We start from the raw sequence: 23,063 nt of genomic DNA on the forward strand, positions 1-23,063 counted from the left end.
GTGTGTGTGTGTGTGTGTGTGTGTGTTCTTTTTTTTAAAAAGTGTTGTGTGTGTGAGTTGCATGCTGTGCCATCCTGTTTGTGTTAAATGAGTGTAGTTAGTTGCAGCTTTGTCTTGTAATCAGTTGCAGGTGTTCACTACAACTACTCACTACAACTACTGACTACTACTACAACATATTCGATATACAAGCTCACAACGTGTTAAAAAAGATCACAAGGTGTCCCATTTTCACTATTAGTCGTAGTCAGGGGTTCCCAACATTTTCAGGATCAGGGCCCACTTGAAAATCTTGAAAGCGCTGGCGGCTTAGTGCCCACTAGTGGTCAGATGGGTGGACCGCGTGCATTTTTAGAGCATGTTTATTTTAACGATCTATCAATCGATTGTGTTCCGGGTTGGATCAATGGAACAAACTTTTTTTTCATTCATTTACAGTATATTATCATTCAAATTTTAGTGTTTTGCCAATTATTTGGGGGCTTACTTGCAATACCCTTGCGGCCCACCAGTGTAATATAAGTGATATTTGTTTGTTAAAATAAGTGTTAGATAGCTCCTTAATTTCCTAAATTATTACTATAGAGTGTTTGTTCTGGTAACGGGGGTCTCCCCGTCTCTCCAGCTCTTTAAACAGAAAATAAAATTTCAGGTCGGGATACCAATTTTATCCAATCAGGATAGCGCACTCAGGTGGAGACCCCTGCTGCTGAACAAACACTCTAAAGCGATGATTACTATCAGAATATAGAGCTTTAACCCTTTAACAAAACAAAACCAAAAACCTATCACTTGGCCTACTTCGTCATAGTGCAGTGTCACATAAAAAGGGGCAAAAATAGCAGTGTCTGGGGAGCTGTCAAACGGCGAGGAGTTATTATCGTTGTGTAGTGTATGATTCTGTCTGCCCTAGACTTATTCAACTTCCACATGGTTGTCATGGAAACTGTCTCAACATATCATCATTGGTGTCGTCGGGCAGAAACCTTTTATCTCCATATCTTTACCTTGTGTTTTTTCGTAAATTAGCGCCCCCACTTGAGCATACTACAGCGTCACACGAAAGCATCAAAAGTAGCAGATGCGCATTTTGAGCTTGTAGATCTGCTGCTTTCGATATTTCTTTCATTTGAATCCTGAAAAGTAACAGTTTTGGACATATGAGGACGGAGATGATATAATGAGATGATGTAATGTCTTCGCCGTCTTACAAATGCAGTGGAGGAAAAAGTACAACAATTTATTTTTTACTTAAATTACTTAAAAAGTAGCAATACCTCTCTCTCTCACTCTCTCTCTCTCTCTCTCTCTCTCTCTCTCTCTCTCTCTCTCTCTCTCTCTCTCTCTTAAAGGCTTGTATTAAGTTTACATGAGTCAAAGTATGCAAAAGTAATGGAGTAAAAGTACTCGCATTGTACTCACAACAGAAACAGCAGATCTACATTGCTCAGAAAGTGTCACAATGTGATGCGTTGTGAGCTTGTAGATCTGCTTTTTTCAGAATAACTGAAATATTAAAATATGACTTATTAATAGTAAAAGATAATAATAATCAAAATCTGCAAAGTAACTAGTAACTAAAGCTGTCTAATAATTGTAGTGGAGTGAAAAAAAGAAGTACTGTAGTACAAGCCTCTGAGATATAGTGGAGATTGAATGGAAATATTCAATTACGGTAAAAGTATCTAAAAATTCTACTTAAGTACAGTACTTGCATGAATGTACATGGATACTTTGCACCACTGCACAAATGGCTGTGAATTGCAACTAAAAGCACACAAGTGACAGTTTGTGCAATCACACCTCCATCAGTCAGGCTTTTACAGCTCACTGTCTGCAAAGCCGCTGCACTTATTTCCTCAGCTGTCTGGCAGAAACCTCAATAGGCTCTATGCACACAGCAGCCATATTGGAAAGAAATTGGGCCTCTTCCTTACTTCCTTCACAGGTCTTACCAATTATACTAATTAAGGCTCTGTTCCATTCTTGTCAAACAGAGTCAGGGTGCCAATATTGTTGGCTCACTGGAAGCTGCTTCACCAGTGGGTCTCAAAGTGTGGTCCAGGGACCATTATACTGTTTGTCTCTAACTCTGAGAGTGTGCAAATGGACCCTTACGGGTCCATTTGGTTCCATTTGCACACTCTCAGAGTTATGGGGGTCCTTGAAATAAAAAGGTTTGAGAATTTTGAAAGCAACCATTGTTACACAATTATTCCACATTTTGGTTACAGAGCAGAAGAATGAGAACTTTCCCATGTTTGTTCTAAATTTGGCTGGTACCAGATCATGGTGCTCTTGGTGTCACTCACTTTGGAGAAGTTGTTTGACAGGTTTTAGGTCATTTTGATGGCACTGTCTCTTACTATCTTAAAGGAGTAGTTTGCCCAAAAACTATCAATTACACATTTGTTCTTGTCACATTCCTAAGCCAACAATTTGATGACCGGAGACTCTTTGAGTCTCCTACCGGATACATTAGCACCTTTCTGCCGGTCATCAAATTATTGACTGATATGCGACAATAACTAAAAGATCTCCATGAATTCAATGCTTCATGGGGTGTGTAATTGATGGAAAATATTTATTTTTTTTGGGCTGAACTACTCCTTTAAATACAAATCCCAGTGATATCTTCTTAACCCTGTCTTCTACCCTGAGCCATCCCAAACGAGCAAAGTGTGTTGGTATTAGATGGGTCATGGGCTTTAGGCAGAAAAGGGCAGAAAAAGTAGTTGTATCAGTTTGTTTAGGGAGGTCTGAAGCTTTTCAGTGACATGGTGATGTTGGAGAACGAAGAAGTCCAAGCATAGTCAAAATGGCATTGAATGATGGCTCCAGCGAGAGTCTTGAGAGCCTCAGTCCGCGAAAGTAGACCTAACTGCTCAAAATGTTTCCAAATGTGTCAAACTTTTTCAAAAATAGCAGATCTACAAGCAACACAACATGAGCTTGTAGATCTGCTATTTTCGAATAGCCAAAGTGTAAAATAGCCCTTAAGTGGTCAATGCATGTTTTGTATTAATAATCTAAATCTGCAAAGAAACTAGTAACTACAGCTGTCCTATAATCGTAGTGGAGAAGAAAACCATGGAAATAATCATGTAAAGTAAGTAAAGTAAAAATACCTCAAAATTATAATGAAATACAGTACTTGAAATAATGTACTTGGTGACTTTCCACCACTTCCGTCAGCAAGCCACCTACTCTATTTCGTTGTTGTCAGGCAGAAACCCCGTAACTCCATATTTTAGCTTGTTGTTTTTTTTGCGTACATTAATGCTCTACTTCATGATACAAGAGTGTCACACAAAAGTAGTGAAAATAGCTGATCTACAAGCTCTCACCACGTCGTGATGCGACACGTGGGGATCAGCTATTTCCTCTATTTGCATGTTTCTGAATAATAATAATAATTAAGGCATTGATTTATTGATTACTTAATTGTGGATAAAATGATTGTGATTCTACTTTTGCTGGGGACAAACCCCACCCCCAAGGACCCCTGGGTGTCCCCGGACCCCACTTTGAGAACCAATGCTAATTGGTAATCAGATATCTGGCCATCTCTGTTAATATCGCGTAATATCCCTTAATTTGGAACATACGGTACAAGGTTCCCACCCGCCCACGACACGTTGCATCAGTGTTTGAGTGTCTTTGAGAGCAGGTAGACCTTGGATACCCTCACTGTGTGGATGCATTCCATCATCAGAGATCACCTGAGATCGTTGGAGAACATGGGGGGAAAAAGGTGTGTGGGTGTGAGCAGTGTTGTAAAGTAACTAAGTACATTTACTCAAGTACTGTGCTTAAGTACACTTTTGAGTTTTTTTTTTACTTTACTGGAGTATTTCCCATTTTCAATACTTTTACTTCTACTCCACTACATCTCAGAGGCAAATGTTGTACTTTTACTCCACTACAATGTTTAGAAAACTTTTAGTTACTAGTTACTTTGCAGAAATAAATGATTACATTATAAAACACACATTAACCACTTTAGCCCTATTTTATACCTAGGCTATTTGAAAATAGAAGATCTACAAGCTCACAACGCGTCGCATCGCGGCGCGTTGTGAGCTTGTAGATCTGCTATTTTCAAACATTTGAGTACTTTTACTTTTGCTACTTTAAGTATATTTTGATGCCAATGCTTTTGTACTTTTACTCAAGCAAATTTTGAATTCCGGACTTTTACTTTTAACAGAGTACTTCTACTTTGCAGTACTGATACTTTTACTTAAGTAAAACATTTGAGTACTTTTTCCACCACTTGGGTGTGTGTGTATGTGTGTTTGTGTGTGTGTGTGTGTGTGTGTGTGTGTGTGTGTGTGTGTGTGTGTGTGTGTGTGTGTGTGTGTGTGTGTGTGTGTGTGTGTGTGTGTGTGTGTGTGTGTGCGCGCGTGCAAGATGTGCAGACAGACAGCTCTTCTCTGTCTATACACACACATGCACCACAGCGCTCATGTAACAGCAAAGTGCCCTGTTTAATCAAAATGATGCCGCATGAACTCCATGACTCCTGACTACTTGTATACACGCATACATTATGTATGCATAATGTGTATATACCGACTGTATGGCTGCTTCTTTACATTTCAGGGTAATAAAGTATTCAATCAATAAAAATAAATAAATACAACTTTTCACTGCTTGCAATTGTAAGCACGCACACGCACACACAGACACATACACACACACACACGCACACACGCACGCACGCACGCACGCACGCACGCACGCACGCGCACACACACACACACACACACACACAGTACCCCCTATAATAGAGGGCGTACCGTGTGTGTGTAGAATCAAGAAAGTTTTACATGTCACTATAACTTATACAACTGCAAGCAGCGAAAAGTTTTTGATGTTTATATTGATTGAATATACTTTATTAGTCAGAAATGGGGATGAACTATCCCTTTTAATGGGTGGTGTCGGGACATTACACATTTTGGTGGCATTTTTGTTCTAGCCTCGCGTGGCCAGACTATTATCACTGCGTGGATACGAGTCTGGTGCTTCTATGGGGCCATTTTTGCAAGTTGTTATTCCAAGGGGCGGGATCAAAAGAATGGCTCTGGACGCAATTGGTTAGACCTACAGTACTACCAATTACAGTCTCCCATATTTGAATACTGGGCCCTGATTGGTCACCCCAGACTTCGGGAGCAGGAAATGGATTCACAACGGAGCGGTGCCAGACCCGATTTTTTTCTTTTTTGTATTGGCCAGGTTAATTTTGTTCAACAAAAAGTGCAAAATCCTATACTACTAATAATAATATATTAAGTAAGGTAAGAAATAATAATAATAATAATAATAATAATAATAATAATAATAATAATAATAATAATAATAATTGTAATAATAATGAATAATAAAAATATATTTGCAGTACAGTGAGAAACAAATATAAGATCTTGCCTTTAGACAGATACATTAGCTTATCAATATGCAGGAGGTGATGTGCATATATACTGTACAATAATATCTGCGATTACTGTTTAGGTAATGTGCATATGCATATCTAATGAATTGCAGCAATATCGCAGTCAAAGATGAACAGAGAGAGACAGAGAGAGAGAGTGTATGTGTGGGGGAGGTCTGTGCATATCATTCGTACATTGTTGCTGTCGGGTGGAATCCTTTTGTAAGTGAAAATAGCAGATCTTGTGAGCTTGTGGATCTGCTATTTTCACCTCCTTGTGCGTGACACTCTTGTATGATGGAGTAGAGCATTCATTTACTGAAACAGAAATACAAAACAAAATTGAAATATGGAAATGCAAGGTTTCTTTCTGCCTGGCAGTTGAAAAAATCTGCCATTATAAGAGTTGTTCATAACTACGTTGAAGGTTCTTGCTCAAGGGCACACCGGCAACATTGTAACAACCGGTGGGGGCTCATTTTAAATCAGCATCCGTCACTCAATGTTGTTGTCCTCCAAAAAAAAAAACATACGGGCGTTCGGGTGGCAGTGGCTCAGGTGGTAGAGCGGCCCGTCTTGGAAATCTGAATTTTCCGGGTTCGATTCCTGGCTTCTCGGAAGTGTCCTTGAGCAAGACACTGAAACCACTTGCATGGTTTCCTCCGCCATCGGTGTGCGAAGGGGGGAAATGTGATCGTACATGAGAAAAGTAGTCTATAAAATGCAGTCGATTTTCAGTGGTTAAAGGGATAGTTCACCCCCAAAAAAAGTATTCATCAATCATCATTGGCTTAGCAATGCGAACAGGAGAAGGCAGCGAGAAGCGACGACCACTGTCTGGTTAGTTGGCCAGCCTTGCCTTTGGTAGCCTTGACGTTTTTTCTTTTGTGGTTGCACAGAGCATTTTTTCCCAGCCTTAGATAATCCCCTCTGGTCCTTGGTGACTTCCTCCAGTGCTACAAGGCCTCATGGATGACAGTGGAGTCATGATTTGTGTGAGTAGAATGACTCATGGGTCTGATAGAGTACAAATGTATATCAGGAACAGCATGGCCGCTTAATTCTCCCTGTACGCTGCACTGTAGTATTTCATTGCTGCCGGATGGAAACCGTGCACGTCCAAAAGCCTTCCATTTTTTTAATCATAAAATCACAAAACAATAAAACAACGCGACAAAAACAAAAAAATCGCCATGAATTCAAGGCTTCATGGGGTGTGTAATTGATAGAAAATAAGTAATTGTTTGGGTGAACTATTCCTTTAAAGAACCATAGCGGTATCACTAAATTAAAAAATATTGTCTTTTCTCTTTTTTATTTTAAAGATATTTTTGGGGGCTATTTCTGGTGGAGATTGACAGGAAACAGGGAGAGACGGGGAGTGACGCGGTTACCGGGATTCGAACCTGCGAAACGCTGTAAGGCTGCTTTAGAGCAAGCAACTTAACAACTTCATTTAATCAGACATGGCAGCACTGTTAGCGACACACATTCAGTCGGCTCTCTGGTCTTCATGGCCAGGCAGGTATTGACCGTGGCCATGATAGCCATTGTTCTCCGTCTGTGCACCGTCTCAATCAGCCAAGGGGGGGATGGAGTAAAAGTACTTAGTTACTTTCCACCATCAAACGTTTCTGAGCGCACAGACACACACAGATTGGAAGCACTTTGGAAACTAATGACCTCCATCCATGTCATTTACCCATGAAAGAAATAATGACGTCAATGGACATGGCGGTACTTTATAAACAAAACATGTTGTGACCTTACATGTAAATTAACGTGTAATGTGTTGGTTGCTAATGAGCGTCGATTTACGGCGTCGATTGACTATAGGAGAGAGCTGCTTACAGTAGGCTATAATGGCACAAGATTAAACACGTCCATAGAGCTCATCTTTAGAGGCACACAGACACACACACAGATAGTTTGATTGAATAGTTTATTAACAGTTCGCACAGAAAGTACACGTGTGCACAGCTTGTAGATGTGCTACTTTTGTAGATGTTATGTCAAAATTGAAAATAGCAGATCTACAAGCTCACAACATGTAGCTTAGTTCTGCTATTTTTAAAATGGACCACGTTTATATAAGGCTGAAGTGGTTAATGAGTTTAACTAATATTGTGGCTTTTTCAACAATCTAAAACAGCCACAGTTCTTCTTGATCAGGACTCAGGAGGCAGGGGCTGTTGTCTCGTGTCTTGCTTTGTTTAGGCTACAATTAATCGCAGAGATCAAGATCAAGTTGCATCAATCACTCCACAATGCATCGCATCACCAGGCATTGTGAGCTTGTAGATCGGCTATAGGAGAAAGATGCTTAATGGCACAAGATTAAACACTTCCATAGAGCTTATCTTTAATAATAAAAGGCACACAGACACACAGATACTGTAGTTTGCTTGTAGATCTGCTACTTTTGTAGAAAATACTTTACCCTGTACCTTCACGGTTCAAGTTCAAGATGTACTTTGTAGATGTTACAATCTATCGTTAATAATACTAATTAGATTTAAAGAACAACAGTGGTGTAAAGTAAGTTATTTTACTCAACTACAATTATTTGAAAACGAACTAAGCACAGTTTGATGCCAATACTTTGTAGCCTAGTTATTATTATTATTATTATAATAATAATAATAATTAATATTAGCCCAGATTATTTTTACATTAATGAATCAATGTATTTACTTAAATTAATCTATTCATAAATAGACATATACCTTCTATAATGTAGCCTATTATGACATGACGATTTTGACAACATGTGAAACGGGAATTTCTGCATAACGAGTACTTTAACTTTTTACTTGTACTTAATTTTTTTAAGTACATTTTGGCACCAAGCGCCACCTCGTGGCTGAACGGCCACACTACACGTTCTGATCGTTTCAATGGGAGGCGCTAAGAATCTGTGGGCGTCAACTTTAAAAGGTACCCAACGACACTGATCCCACCCTATGGAGTCCAATAGGCGGCCGTTTGAAGATCGCGCATGATTGGACTGGTGACCACTGTATGTGTAAATAGCCGATTGACAAGCTTACAACGCATCTTGTGAGCTTGTGAGTCAATCGGCTATTCTCAGCGAAAGCCTTCCCCACAATAGCAGAAAACAGAAAAGGCACCAGTCTAGCCCTGAGGGACCATCAACCATATAGGGTTTAACCCTCTAAGACCGGGAACGCATCTGTGTAACCACTTTAACCATTATTTTATACTTTGGCTATTCAAAAATAGCAGATATACAAGCTCATAGCGCAGCACCGAGTGCCGCGCTATGAGCTTGTAGATCTGCTATTTTTGAAAAATCTTGATTTTTTTTTGCAAATCTTTGAATATATATACATTTTTTTAAAGCAATTTTTTTACTCAAATCTTTGCTTCTGGGGGGTCCCTGGAACAACATATTTTGAGATGGGGGTCCGCGGCCAAATACATACCATTTTGGGGGTCCTTGACATGAAGAAGTTTGAGAAACACTGATTTTAGCAACATACGTTCGCTTTGAAAAATATATATATATTCAAAGATTTGCACAAATGTTCATGATTTTTCGAAAAATAGCAGATCTACAAGCTTATAGCGCGGCACTCGCGCTATGAGCTTGTACATCTGCTATTTATGAATAGCCTAAGGTTAAGATAATGGTTCAAATCTAAAATGACAGCCGCTTTCCCGGTCTTAATGGGTTAAGTGTCAAACGATTAAACGACATAATGTATGTGTGTACGTTCGGGTCCCTAGGAGACATCAAATCTATCTTTTTGGGTCTCGAACTTGAGGCTAAGTTTGGGAAGCCCGGCTTTTTTCATGGCTTTTCTTTTTTTAGCCTTCTTATGTGTTTACATTTTGTCCATAGCCACTGAATTCATGGGAAAAGCTCAACAAGTGAATAATACTCAGTAAATGCTAGCGAACCTCACTGTGCGGTGTATATAAGTCATGATCGTATTACAATTTAATTTGCAAATCAATCTCTGCCGCCACTACTACTCATATACTACTAATAAGGCCGGTTTATTTAACTTCCACATTGTTGACATTGTTGGAAACGTTGTACAGACGTGATGGTTATTTGCTTAGTGTACGTCAATAAATCATTTATCGTTAATGTACTTTGTAACTTCCCAAATGTGCCGTGATGGATCTGTGGGAAGCTGTCAATGACCTGATTAAATGGTTTGTTTTAGCTCTCTCTCTCTCTCTCTCTCTCTCTCTCTCTCTCTCTCTCTCTCTCTCTCTCTCTCTCTCTCTCTCTCTCTCTCTCTCTCTCTCTCTCTCTCTCTCTCTCTCTCTCTCTCTCTCTCTCTCTCTCTCCCCCCCCCCCCCCCTCCCTCCCCCTCCCTCCCTCCCCCTTTCTCTGTGCCAAAGCATCGTTTCAAAACCTACCCGTCCAATTCAGACCAGGCTAAAGCAATCATATTCAAGCAAACACACCCAGACCACAATTGCCAACTGTGCAATCATACCCATGTCTTTTGAATGAGTTGTCAGCTCCAGTGTTGACTCACCGTCAGTCAGGTAAACACGCTGTAGATAGGACAACCTGGCACATGGGGGATTTGCTAATAATTAATGGCTCCCAGTGGTGTAAAGAATAACTAAGTACATTTACTCAAGTACTGTACTTAAAGTACAATTTTGAGGCACTTTTACTTTACTGGAGAATTTCCCAATTGTCTATACTTTTACTTCTACTCCACTACATCTCAGAGGCAAATATTGTACTTTTACTCTACTACAATTATTTGAAAACTTTAGTTACTAGTTATTTTGCAGATATACATTATTACATTATAAAACATACATTAACCACTTTAGCCCCATTTTATACATAGGCTATTTTGAAAATAGCCGATCTACAAGCTCACAACGCGTCACGATGCAACGCGTTGTAGATCGGCTATTTTCAGACATTTGATCGGCTATTTTCAGACATTTCAGTACTTTTACTCTTGATACTTTAAGTACATTTTGATACCAATATTTTTGTACTTTTACTCAAGTAAATTTTGAATTCTGGACTTTTACTTGACAGAGTACTTTTACGTGACAGAGTACTTCTACATTGCAGTATTGATACTTTTACTAAGGTGAAACATTTGAGTACTTTTTCCACCACTGATGGCGCCATGGTTTTATCTTGATCTTGGTGCGTGTTAGGGAGCTGAGTAGTATCCCCTCACCAGCCCAGGTGAACGGTTCCGCAGATTTACAATTATGACTGTAAATAATGTCTCTGTCCAGGCCAATGGCCAATCAGTGTCAAGTTTCTGGTATACAATGTAGGCCAATGGTTCTCAAACTTTTACATGTCAAGAACCCCCAAAATGATATGTATTTGGCCGCCGACCCCCATCTCAAATATTTTGTTCCAGGGACCCCCAGAAGCACACGTTCGCTTAAAAAATATATATATTCAAAGGTTTGCACACATTTTCACGATTTTTCAAAAATAGCAGATCTACAAGCTTATATCGTGGCTTGTATATCTGCTATCTGCTATCTGCTTATTTATTATTTATTATTATTGTGATGCTATATTAACACATTTTGCATCACAGGTTTACAGGTGTATAACAGTGGATGATTTCTTGTCACATCACAGGTTTACAGGTGTAAAACAGTGGGTGATTTTCTTTTTTTTTGGGTGCAAGTTCCATCATCTCTTTCCATAAATAGAGAAAGGGAAGTAGAAAGACTGGAAGCGCCATACAGGGAGAAGGCAGCTTCTGTGTGAGCTCCGTAAAATCGTTGTTATTTCCTCTTTTTATCACTTTTTTTTTCTCTTTGCCTTTCTTTTTTCATCTACGCTGTCGGGAGTATAAGGAGATATGACACTATACATTTTTGGTCTTAACTCTTCCACTGCCAGAGTAAATGAATAAATAAAGCCCTGACTGCCAGCGATATTTTTGATCTTCTTTCCTACCTAGTCGTCACAGAATATGCATATCCAGTATGATCAATCCCCTGATGGTTGCTATAATCACGGAGGGTTTCACTCTACCCTCCCGTTCGCTTGTTAAACGCCGTTGAAAATAGCATGTCTCGCCAAAAAAAAACATAGTAAAACACAGGAGCCGAGATACAGGTTATTTTCCGAATAAATGAACCAGGAAGTGAATGGAGCGGTAAATCTCCGGATCACGTTATCTCCTGGTTCTTTGTGAAAAAAGAAAAGGATTTTTTTTTTCACATTCAGACTGGTGTTGGGGCTAAAACAATCTCGGCATCATTCGGTCCACAAGGTTGTCCTTCTACTCTCCAGTGCTCCCAGAATGCTTGGCTGACGTCCTGATAGCAGCTTCCATCTTTAAGCTCACACACTGCTTGCTCCACCGCCTCTGGAACACCGTGATGTGTTGGGTATCAACACGCCGGCCTGGGGTTGCCAGCCGTCCCCTGACGTACAGAATCGTCCCTTATTTGGAAATTAAAAGACGTGTCCCTTATTGCAGTGTTTCTCAACCTCTGGGTCTGGACCCTCAGACGGGTCCCCCCACATGATTTTGGGAGGGGGGGTCCCCAGATGTGACAATTGAAGGACTTTTAACACATTGGGTGCCAGAGGTTTATTAAAATATTATACCTTCACAGTGCCTGCTTTTCTTCCATCCACTTACGTTATACGTTTCGTGCTGTAGAATCCCTGCCGCGGAAGTGCATGTAAACAGAGCGTGCGTGCGAGACGGCGGAGGGTCCCGACTAACGCCTGGAACAATAATATTTCCAACACGATCCTCCATTGCAACAGTTTTTTGGAAAAAATAACAATAAAAATGTTTTCAATATTTTTCAAAAATAGCAGATCTACAAAAATGTAATGCCTCAACTCCTACATTCCAAGTACTTATGCATTACTTGGTGTGGGGTCCCCAGTTCAAATATGATATGTTTTATTTATTTATTTATTTATTTTATTTTATTTTTTGGGGGGGGGGGGGCTGAACTGATATGTGACTCACTTTGGTCCTTATTTTTGAGACTCAATCAATGACACGTATCTTATAAGTTCAAACGGCTCATATAGATAGACTATTATACAGGTTGTTAACCACTTAAAACACTCTAGACTAGTAAACTGGACCTGAATTATGCTTGTGCTGTGTTTTTCCTGTCTACACCCAATCTCTCTGCCAAACACTGCCAATCTACAAGCTCACAATGTGTTGTCATGTTGTGAGCTTGTATATTTTTGGCCAATGTTCCCCCAAGAATATGGATGCTGGGGTTCAAGTGAATATATTATAATATACAAAAACTGTATTATATACTGTGATATTACTTTTCTGGGCGTCTCTTATCTTTCTCGGAAACAGTGGTGGAATAAGTACACAATTTATTTTTACTTAAGTAAAAGTATCAATACTCCAATGTAGAAAAAATAAAATGTTTTTTTTTTAAAGTACAAAATGGGAATCAAAATATACTTAAAGTACCAAAAGTAAAAGTACTCATTATGCACAATGTCCCGTCTCAGAAGGTATATGTATAAAATGTGTTAAAATCTTTTGAACACAACCGATCTACGAGCTCACAACGCGTCGCATCATTCATGAAGACTTCTTAGTTTTTGTTGCATTCCATAAGCCAATAATTTGATGACCGGCGGAGTCTCCGGTAGGAGGACGAGTTTCCTACTGACCGATGACCCAGTCATCAAATTACTGGCTCAGGAATGCGACAAGAAAAAAATCTCCATGAATTCAAGGCTTCATGGGGTCTGTTAATTGCTAGTAAACAAGTAATTTTTTTGGGTGAACTACTCCTTTAAGAATGTACTTGATGAACCTGTGTGGCATAATCCCCCCCCCCCCCCCGCGCCCCCCCGTCCCCGTCCCCTAAACACACTTACATAATACCCTGTCAAAAGCTCAGAAGACGTTCTGAGACGATGATGATTTTAATTTGGATGATGAACATGTGTAGAGAATGAAACCGGCCACCTGTCTGCTAGTCGCCAATCACGTTAAACCAACACACGCAGCTCCGCTTAGTTTGCGTTCTAACCCGTTAAGACCGGGAACGCATCTGTGTGTCGTTTTTAGACGTATTTGGCTATTTTTGAAAAATCTTGAAAATTGGTGCAAATCTTTGAATATATATATATTGTTTAAAGCAAACATTTTTCAACTCAAATCTTTGCTTCTGGGGGTCCCTGGAACAAAATACCGTGACATGAAAAAGTTTGAGGACCACTGACATAGAAAACTGTCAGGATTTAGAAGATGTTTGTAGAATCCCCAGAAGCAAAGATTTGAGTTACAAATATTCAAAGATCTGCTAGCAATTTTCACGATTTTTCAAAAAAATAGCAGATCTACAAGCTCATAGCGCGGCACTCTGTGCCGCGCTATGAGCTTGTATATCTGCTATTTTTTTGAATAGCCGAAGGAAATCTAAAAATAACACGGTGTGCGTTCCCGGATTGAAAGGGTTAACGGAAGGCAAGCAATTTATTGACTTAGGGTTTTAAAAGGGAGTAGCGTGTGTGTGTGTGTGTGTGTGTGTGTGTGTGTGTGCGTGTGCGCGCGTCCACACAGGCGCCGCAGTTTTTATTTGTATAGCGCGTTTCAACAACAAGGCAATTCAATGTGCTTTACACAGAACATCAAGCAAAGGCAACACAATTACAAAATGACATTAGGACGCATAAAACAAAAATAAGTACAAATTAATAGAGAAGAGAAAAAAAGAAGAATAACTCGATTAAAGGCAGCGGGCAAACAGAAAGGTCTTTTAGTTGGGTTTTAAAATAAATACGAGTGGCGGTTTGTTCCAGATTATATGGTGCATAAAAAACTAAACGCTCACTCCCCACGTTTATTTTTGGTTGTAGGAACAGAAAGCAGGCCTTTCCCAGATGACCTGAGAGGTCTGGAAGGTTCATGATATCGCACAAGATCAGAAATGTATTTTGGCCCCTAAACCATTCAAAGCTTTATGGACCAACAGTAGTATTTTGAAATTATACCCATTGAGACCTGAAGCCGATTCTACATGTCTCCTAAATCTCAACAGTATTCTGAAAAACGTATGTTTCTATATCAGTGGTGCTCAATCTTTTTTCATGTCAAGGACCCCCAAAATGATATGTATTTGGCCGCGGACTCCCATCAAAATATTTTGTCCCAGGGACCCCCCAGAAGCAACGATTTGAGTTAAAAATGTTCGCTTTAAAAAATATATATATATTCAAAGATTTGCACACATTTTCACGATTTTTCAAAAATAGCAGATCTACAAGCTCGTAGCGCGGCACTCGGTGCATAGATTGGTGGCGGGGACATAGATTGGTGAAGCAATAGGAAGCGCCGCACGAATCCGGGGCGGCTGGGTTTGGATCCGCCCTTCAAGACCATCGATTGGGCTCGTTCTTTCAGTCTAATGAGACACAGACTGAGTAGAAAAAAATGGTACAGTTTTATCATGAGCATTAGTGAGGACCTATTATAGGAAGATAGGTTGAAAATGGGTGAAGTCGTCCTTTAAGTAACATTTTTAGGTACTTTTACTTTAGTGGAGTACTTTTACTTCTAGTCCACTACATCTTAGAGACAATTACTGTACTTTTACTCCACTACAATTATTTGAAAACTTTAGTTACTAGTTACTTTACAGACCTATTTTAGGCTATTTGAAAATAGCCGATATACCAGCTCATAACGCGTTGCATCGCGACGCGTTGTGAGCTTGTAGATCTGCTATTTTCAAACATTTTTGTACTTTTACTTTTGTATATATTTTGATACCAATACTTTTGTACTTTTACTCAAGTACATTTTGAATTCACGACTTTTACTTGTAACAGAGTATTTCTACATTGCAGTATTGATACTTTTGCTTGAGTAAAGAATTTGAGTACTTTTTTTCACCACTGCTAAATTCTTTACACAGGGAGCCAGTGTAAGGATTTAAGAACTGGAGTGATATGCTCCACTATCTTGCATGTGTTAGTAAGGAATCGAGCAGCAGCTAGCGTTCTGAATCATAGGAAGGAACTACAGTTGGAAGCTCTAAATGTGTCTGCCAAACACGGATGCTATCAGGTTCTCAAAGTGGGCGTGAAGACCCTCAAGGGCCCTTGAGGGGGTTCCAGGGGGTCCCCAGCTAATTTAGTTGATAAAGCATCAAAATGAGTTTAACCACTTTAACCCTTGTATGCCTTGGTTATTAGAAAAGTCTACAAGCTCACAACGTCAACGCATCTGCTACATATCTTGAATGATTTTGACACATTTTTAATATTTTGGAGACATTTTAACACTATTCTTGTATGGGGGTCCCCGGACACATTCTTTTCAGAGGGGGGTCCATGGCCAAATACATATTCATTTGAGGGTCCTTGACATGAAAATGTCTGACAACCACTGTAGATGGTTTGGTAGAAGTCATTATATCTGGTTGTGAAGGAACACACTGATAAACGGTGACCTTTGATGGTTCACAGAATTTCTGCGAACAAGGATAAAACCTAAAGGTAGGGTAAGTGATATGTGTTGGTATTATTATTATATTTGTTTAAAAGGTTAAAGTACTACATTCTGATAGTAATCATTGCTACAGAGCGTTTGTTCTGTCACAGGGGTCTCTCCAGCTCTTTGGTAAACAGAATATAGTACATTTTCAGGTAGGTGACAACATTTAAGCCAATCAGGAGAGAGCGCTGAAAATGCATTTTCTGTTTAATAAAGAGCTGGAGAGACATGGCAGACTCCTTTTACTGAACAAACACTCTATAGCAATGAGTACTATCAGAATATAGAGCTATTTAACACTTATTTTAACCAAAGTAAATCACTTACCCTACCTTTTAAGCTAAAAACTTTAAATTAAAAATAGGTGAAAAAAAAGTTCACTGAAAAAGAAACTAGACTGGATGAAATAAAACTATATAAAATAAATGTCCTTAGTTTTAGTCTGACGATTTGGTCAAATGTATCAACATAAGCATGAGGAGGCATTGTTGCATATCGTCTCTGTCGGTGAAACCTCATATCTCCAAAACTTGTTACTTTCCAGGATTCAAATAAAAAAAAGCAAAACTATAGCTGATCTACAAGCTGCAGATCAGCTCAATTTGCTACTTTTGTGTGACACTTTAGTATGGCGAAGTAGGGCATTCATTTACAAAAAAAGTTAAAATAAGGAGATAAGAGGTTCATTGAGACTGGGATGTCTACATGACAAAGTGTTCTGAACGTCTTGAATTGTTCCCCTGACAAATGCTACTGATGTAATAAAAACATAAAACAAAACTAATACTGAAACTGATAACTAAAAACCTGTTCAAACAATACAAACTGAACAAAAAAACGACACATTGTTAAACATTAAAAAACGAAACCGAAACGACGCTAACCCACTCTAACTAAAACTAAATTGAATTGAAGAAAAATTACAAAAAATAAAACAAAACTATGAATAAAACGAAGGGAAAAAATGCAACACTACTTACTCGTTGTCTTTGTAAATGAATTGATATGTCGTGAACACATTTTCACCTGGCTTTTGTTGTCGCCTGGGGCACAATCTATATTAGTAAAATGTAAGCTATTGCATTTATGGTGTTGTGTAAACGATGAGCTCGTTTAACTCACTTGCGGAGAACAAAATAGAATAAAAACCATTAAAAAAGCCAGTTGTAGAGTAGTATGATGCTATGATTAGTTCCCAGTGGGATCACTCAAGCATTCAGCGCCCTGCCTTCTCTCCCATCTGAACGAAGGGAGCCTTTTTAAGGGCAGCGATCTCCTCGCCTTCCCCTTTCTGCTGTCCCAGTGCCTGGAACTTGTTCTCTGCCTTTTTGTTTTAGTGGGCCCGCTGGAAGCCAGCACACTCATGTTAGTTTTCCCGTTGCTGTCGGTAGCCATGGCCGCCAGCTCCCACTTGATGTCGTTCGGGAGTTCCGAGTGCTCCAGACCATACAGAATAACAGCTTGCTTGCATAATGTCTTCAAGCTAGGAGTTAAGTCTAAGATGTACAGGTCACACACCTCGGCGTCGTCCTCGTCTTCGAGGTCGCCGCCGTTTACCGGAGTGGGCGTGGAGTATCCTCCGAATAGGACGACACGATCTTCCACCATGCAACAGCACATCTTGGACATCCACGAGCACGGGCCTTTCCCCTTGCACTCGACCTTCTTCCAGGAGAAAGTCGCCGGATTGAATTTCCACAGATCGTTGACGCTTTCGCCCAGACGGAAGTTGTCGCCGCCGAATATGTACAGCTCTCCGTTGTAGGCGAAGGCCAAGTGATCCGCGCGCCCTTCTGGAAGAAGCTGTGCAGAGGGCGTGCTCAGCCAGCAGTTGGTCTCCGTGTCAAACACTCTGACGATGTTGTACTGATTTTTGTCCTGGTCCCCTCTGCCGCCAAATACAAACATACTTTTGCCAATGATGGTGGCGGAGTGGCATGTCGTAGCAGGCGCCTGAGTGTCTCTCGTGTTAACGAAGGTCCAGGCCATTGTGGCGGTGTCCAACTTGTGAATGTCATTAGTGTATCTCGTCAGCAGGTTGAACCCTCCAAAGATATACATGACCCTCCCCAGGACACAGGCCGAGTGGTGGTACCTCGACTCCGGAACGATGCCCGAGACCCGGGGCTTGAACCATCCGTGGGTGCCCACGTCAAACGCATAGAGCACGTTGCTGTGCTCCCTGTACGTGCTCCCGCCCCAGATGTAGATGACGTCTTCTATCAGCACAGCCGTGTGGCTGTGGCGCATGTAGGAAACCTCGGGAGGGAGTTCACCGCTCCCTGTTGTCACCGGTGGCAGCTTGATCCAGCGCAGGGACACAGTGTTGAAGACGTGCACGTCGATGGGATCCATGTAACAGATGTACATGCACATGTAGCTCCGTTTGTCGGACATCGCAGGGATTAAACAGAATCCACCGAATGAGTACACCTTGTGCCCCACGGCCACAGCAGCATGATAGACCTTCTTTAGGCCTTTCAGATGCACGGGCCAGCAGAACATTTCACACACAACCAGAAACACTGTGTGGGTCAGAGCGGATCGATCTAATGTTGCCCTGTCAAAGAATGGGAGGACTGAGAACTGTTCATATGTTATCGCTTATATTGGTACAGCGTGACATGAGCGATACGCAAAGCTTGACCAATCCGCAAAGCCCCGTGGGTTGGGTCAGCCAATCAGGGAAGTGCAATGCCTGTGGAGATCCCTGATATGGCAAATTCATCAGCATAGCACTTTCGGTTTGTCATGTTTCAAATATACTGTATTAATAGTCATACTACTATTGTTTGTCACACATGTACAATTTCTTCTGAGGAGCATATACAAGAAAGTGAAAACAGAAAGAAGAAGACTAGAAAAGGGTCACTTTAAGGCTTGTATGCTGTATCTCTGGCAAGCTGGACTGCCTACCCAGGGCTGTGTCATGGGTTGCAGCTGTTAGGTCCTGAAGAAGCTGGGGGGCAATGGTGTTTTTATGACAAACGGTCCAGCTTATCATATGTGATGTGGCGCCCTCTATGGGCAGAAATGCATGGTCTTTTGGAGACATGCTCCCTTATTACTGACTCCCTACTGCCTTATGCTGCCTTATTACCGACTCCCTACTGCCTTATGCAGCCTTATTACTGACTCCCTTACTGCCTTATGCAGCCTTATTACTGGCTCCCTACTGCCTTATGCAGCCTTATTACTGACTCCCTACTGCCTTATGCAGCCTTATTACTGACTCCCTACTGCCTTATGCAGCCTTATTACTGACTCCCTACTGCCTTATGCAGCCTTATTACTGACTCCCTACTGCCTTATGCAGCCTTATTAATGACTCCCTACGACTGCCTTATGCTAGCTTATTACTGATTCGGTACTTCCTTACGCTAGCTTATTGCTGGTTCCTTACTGCCTTATACTGGCTTATTACTGACTCCGTATGACTGCCTTATGCTTGTTTATTACTGACTCTGTACTGCCTTATGCTGCCTTATTACTGACTCCCTACGACCGCCTTATGCTGCCTTATTGCGGACACCCTACTGCCTTATGCTGCCTTATTGCTTACTCCCTACGACTGCCTTATGCTGCCTTATTGCTTACTCCCTACTCCCTTATGCTCCCTTATTACTGACTCCTTACTGCCTTATGTTCACTTATTGCTTACTCCCTACTCCCTTATGCTCCCTTATTACTGACTCCCTATTGCCTTATGCTGCCTTATTACTGACTCCCTCCTTCCTTATGCTGCCTTATTAATGACTCCCTATTGCCTTATGCTGCCATATTACTGACTCCCTCCTGCCTTATGCTCCCTAATAACTGACTCCCTATTGCCTTATGCTGCCTTATTACTGACTCCCTACTGCCTTATGCTGCCTTATAACTGACTCCTGCCTTATGCTGCCTTATTAATGACTCCTGCCTTATGCCGCCTTATTACTGGCTCCTGCCTTATGCTGCCTTATTACTAACTCCTTATAGCCTTATGCTCCCTTATTACTGACTTCCTACTGCCTTATTCTCCCTTATTACTGACTCCCAACTGCCTTATAACTGACTCCCTTCTGCCTTATGCTCCCTTATCACTGACTCCCTACTGCCTTATGCAGCCTTATTACTGACTCCCTACTGCCTTATGCAGCCTTATAACTGACTCCCTTCTGCCTTATGCTCCCTTATCACTGACTCCCTACTGCCTTATGCAGCCTTATCACTGACTCCCCTACTGCCTTACGCAGCCGTATTACTGACTCTCTACTGCCTTGCAGTAGTGGCTCCTGTAATGACTGAACCATGTGTGATCAATACAATGCAATGTCATCTAATCCGCTGAACTTCCGCGGCGCATGTCTAATATTCTGTCACAAGCTGCTGAGATGAATCGATATATAGATCAATACACAAATCACTCTTTGTCTGGTTTAATGTTAGCAAAGATTGGCAAACACGTCTGTACTGTCCCTGTCGGGTTTATTGTACCCAGGGTGGAAACCTTGTATGTCCAAAACCACTATTTTTTCCGGAAATGTAATTGAAAAAAGAACCTCCATTCCAATGGATCCAATGTAGTTAACACCAGAGGCAGCACATACGTCAAGGCTACAGAGTGAGAAGTACTGTGAGATACACTCCTAGGAAGAATAAACATCACAAATCACCCGCCAATTGAATACACCTACCTAGTGTCTGCAATATTTTACTTTGGTACTATTAAAGGTAGGGTAAGTGATTTTCTTTGGTTAAAATAAGTGTTAAATAGCTCTATATTCTGATAGTACTCATTGCTATAGTGTGTTTGTTCAGTAAAAGGAGTCTCCTTGTCTCTCCAGCTCTTTATAAAGCAGAAAATGCATTTTCGTTTCAGTTTCAGTTTCATTTCCAATTTTATCCAATCAGGATAGAGAACTCAATCAGGATATAGATTAAACAAGTGAAATTTGAAGTGATGACACTAAGAAATGAGCAGGCAAAATTGGAACTGTTCGAACACTATAAAAATTAAGCTTAAAAGTGGGTACTTTCTCCTGATTGGCTGAGATTTTGACACCTACCGGAAAATGTATTTTCTGTTTATTAAAGAGCTGGAGAGACGGGGAGACTCCTGTTACTGAACAAACACTCTATAGCAATGATTACTATCAGAATATAGTGAAAGTGAAATTGGAAGTGATGACACTAAGAAATGAAATTGGAACTGTTCGAACACTATAAAAATTAAGCTTAAAAGTGGGTACTTTCTCCTGATTGGCTGAGATTTTGACACCTACCGGAAAATGTATTTTCTGTTTATTAAAGAGCTGGAGATACGGGGAGACTCCTGTTACTGAACAAACACTCTATAGTAATGATTACTATCAGAATATAGTGCTTTAACCTTTTAAAAAAATACTTTTTCTTTTAACCCAAAAATATCACTTACCCTACCTTTAAGCCCTTTGGGCTTCTAGCCCCCTCCTGGCACTTTTTGTCTCCGCCAGGCCGTAAGGCATGGCGAGAGAGTATGTTTTACCCTCCGTCCGTGTGTCCGTCCGTGTGTCCGTCCGTCCGTGTGTCCGTCCGTCCGTGTGTCCGTGTGTTACCACCAAATCTCCGGCACCGTTGGCCCGGTCGCTGCGAAACTGTGCACACACACTCCCTGGATGCCAATTCAGAACCTCTGCCTCAAATTTTTCACATGGGCCTGTTATAGCGCCACCAGGAGGCCGATTTGTGCAAAACCCATTTTTTCACATTATTCCTACAGTTTTTAACCAAACGTCATGTAAATCGGTACACAGTATCTCTATAGTCATGTGATCAACCCTGATCTGTCCGATTTCCCATATTCCATCCTTATTGGTTAAGGTTGCCATCCAAAGTTTGCAGGATTGGTCCGTTTTGAACAAACTGCCTCAAACCATGAACGCAGCGTGCGATTTCCGTGAAATTTCACACGCACATTCCCACTAGGCCGAGGAAGAAATGCCACCCTTTTCACATTGGCCTGTTATAGCGCCACCAGCAGGTCTAATTTAGCAAAACACATTTTTGGAACAAAATGCTTCAAATCATGAATGCAGTGTCCGATTGCCGTGAACGACCTAAGAATAAATGGCACCCTTTTCACATTGGCCTATTATAGCGCCACCAGGAGGCCACAATAACGTATCTGACCTGGCGGAGACCTGTGCTCCGAGGAGCACTTTATCTAGTTTGACCTTTTTCACACATTCACACTATGTTGAGGAACAAATGCCACCCTTTTAACATTGGCCTGTTATAGCGCCACCAGCAGGTCTAATTTTGCAAAACATTTTTTTGGAACAAAATGCCTCAAATGTGCAATTGAAAGGCCTAAGAAGGAATGGCACCCTTTTCACATTGGCCTATTATAGCACCACCAGGATCTAGGCCACAATAACCTCCCTGACCTGGCGGAGACCTGTATTGGAGCCAGTAGGAGGTGCACCACTAGTCTGGCAGATGCTAAGGTGGGGTGGTTAACTTGGTCCCCCCCCCACCAACACTTTACACCAGAAAAAAGTGACCTTTTGGTACCTACCAAGAAGTGACCTTTTCAAAAGGCCCGGATTTACAGAGGACTATGTCTAAAAAAACATTCATGCAAATTGTCTCTATCACAGAGAGCCACCCAGAGCCATAAACCAACAGTCACTGAATATGTTTCACTGCCACACCGGGCCCCAACATGACAGCAACAAAGCTACTGTACATGTTGAACCACATCAGCACATGATACAAACAGCATCAAACATGAACAGCATACAACAAAAATCATACAACACAAACTGCAGCTGCAGCAGCAGCAGCAGCAGCATCCAGCAAAGGAAAAGGAAAAATTTGGAATGTCACAATTATTACATAATAGAAAGAAAGAAAGAAAGAAAGACACAAACATCATACAACACAAACTGCAGCAGCAGCAGCAGCAGCATCCAGCAAAGGAAGGAATGTCACAATTATTACATAATCACCTGGTCGCAAGTATTTCAGAAAATCGCAATACTTTTTCGAATAATCGTCATAATCATTTCCATGTTGAAAAATGTTCGTATGTTTTCAAACATTTTCAAAAATAGTGGAAATAGCAGACTGCTATTTTCATGTATAAAGTGGTTGAGTTATGCAAGTTATTTGTC

At 40.9% G+C, this 23,063-nt stretch overlaps 1 protein-coding gene across 2 annotated transcripts in view; it reads left to right on the plus strand.

Moving 5' to 3' along the window:
* The window catches only part of LOC311041109 (beta-galactoside alpha-2,6-sialyltransferase 2-like), a 65,510-nt gene that overhangs the window by 10,771 nt on the left and 31,676 nt on the right, over positions 1–23,063 (plus strand). The gene's annotated exons all lie outside the window — the stretch shown is intronic.

The sequence above is a fragment of the Gymnoscopelus microlampas genome (genome assembly GCF_963454915.1).
Source record: "Gymnoscopelus microlampas genome assembly, chromosome: 24".
NCBI lineage: Eukaryota > Metazoa > Chordata > Actinopteri > Myctophiformes > Myctophidae > Gymnoscopelus > Gymnoscopelus microlampas.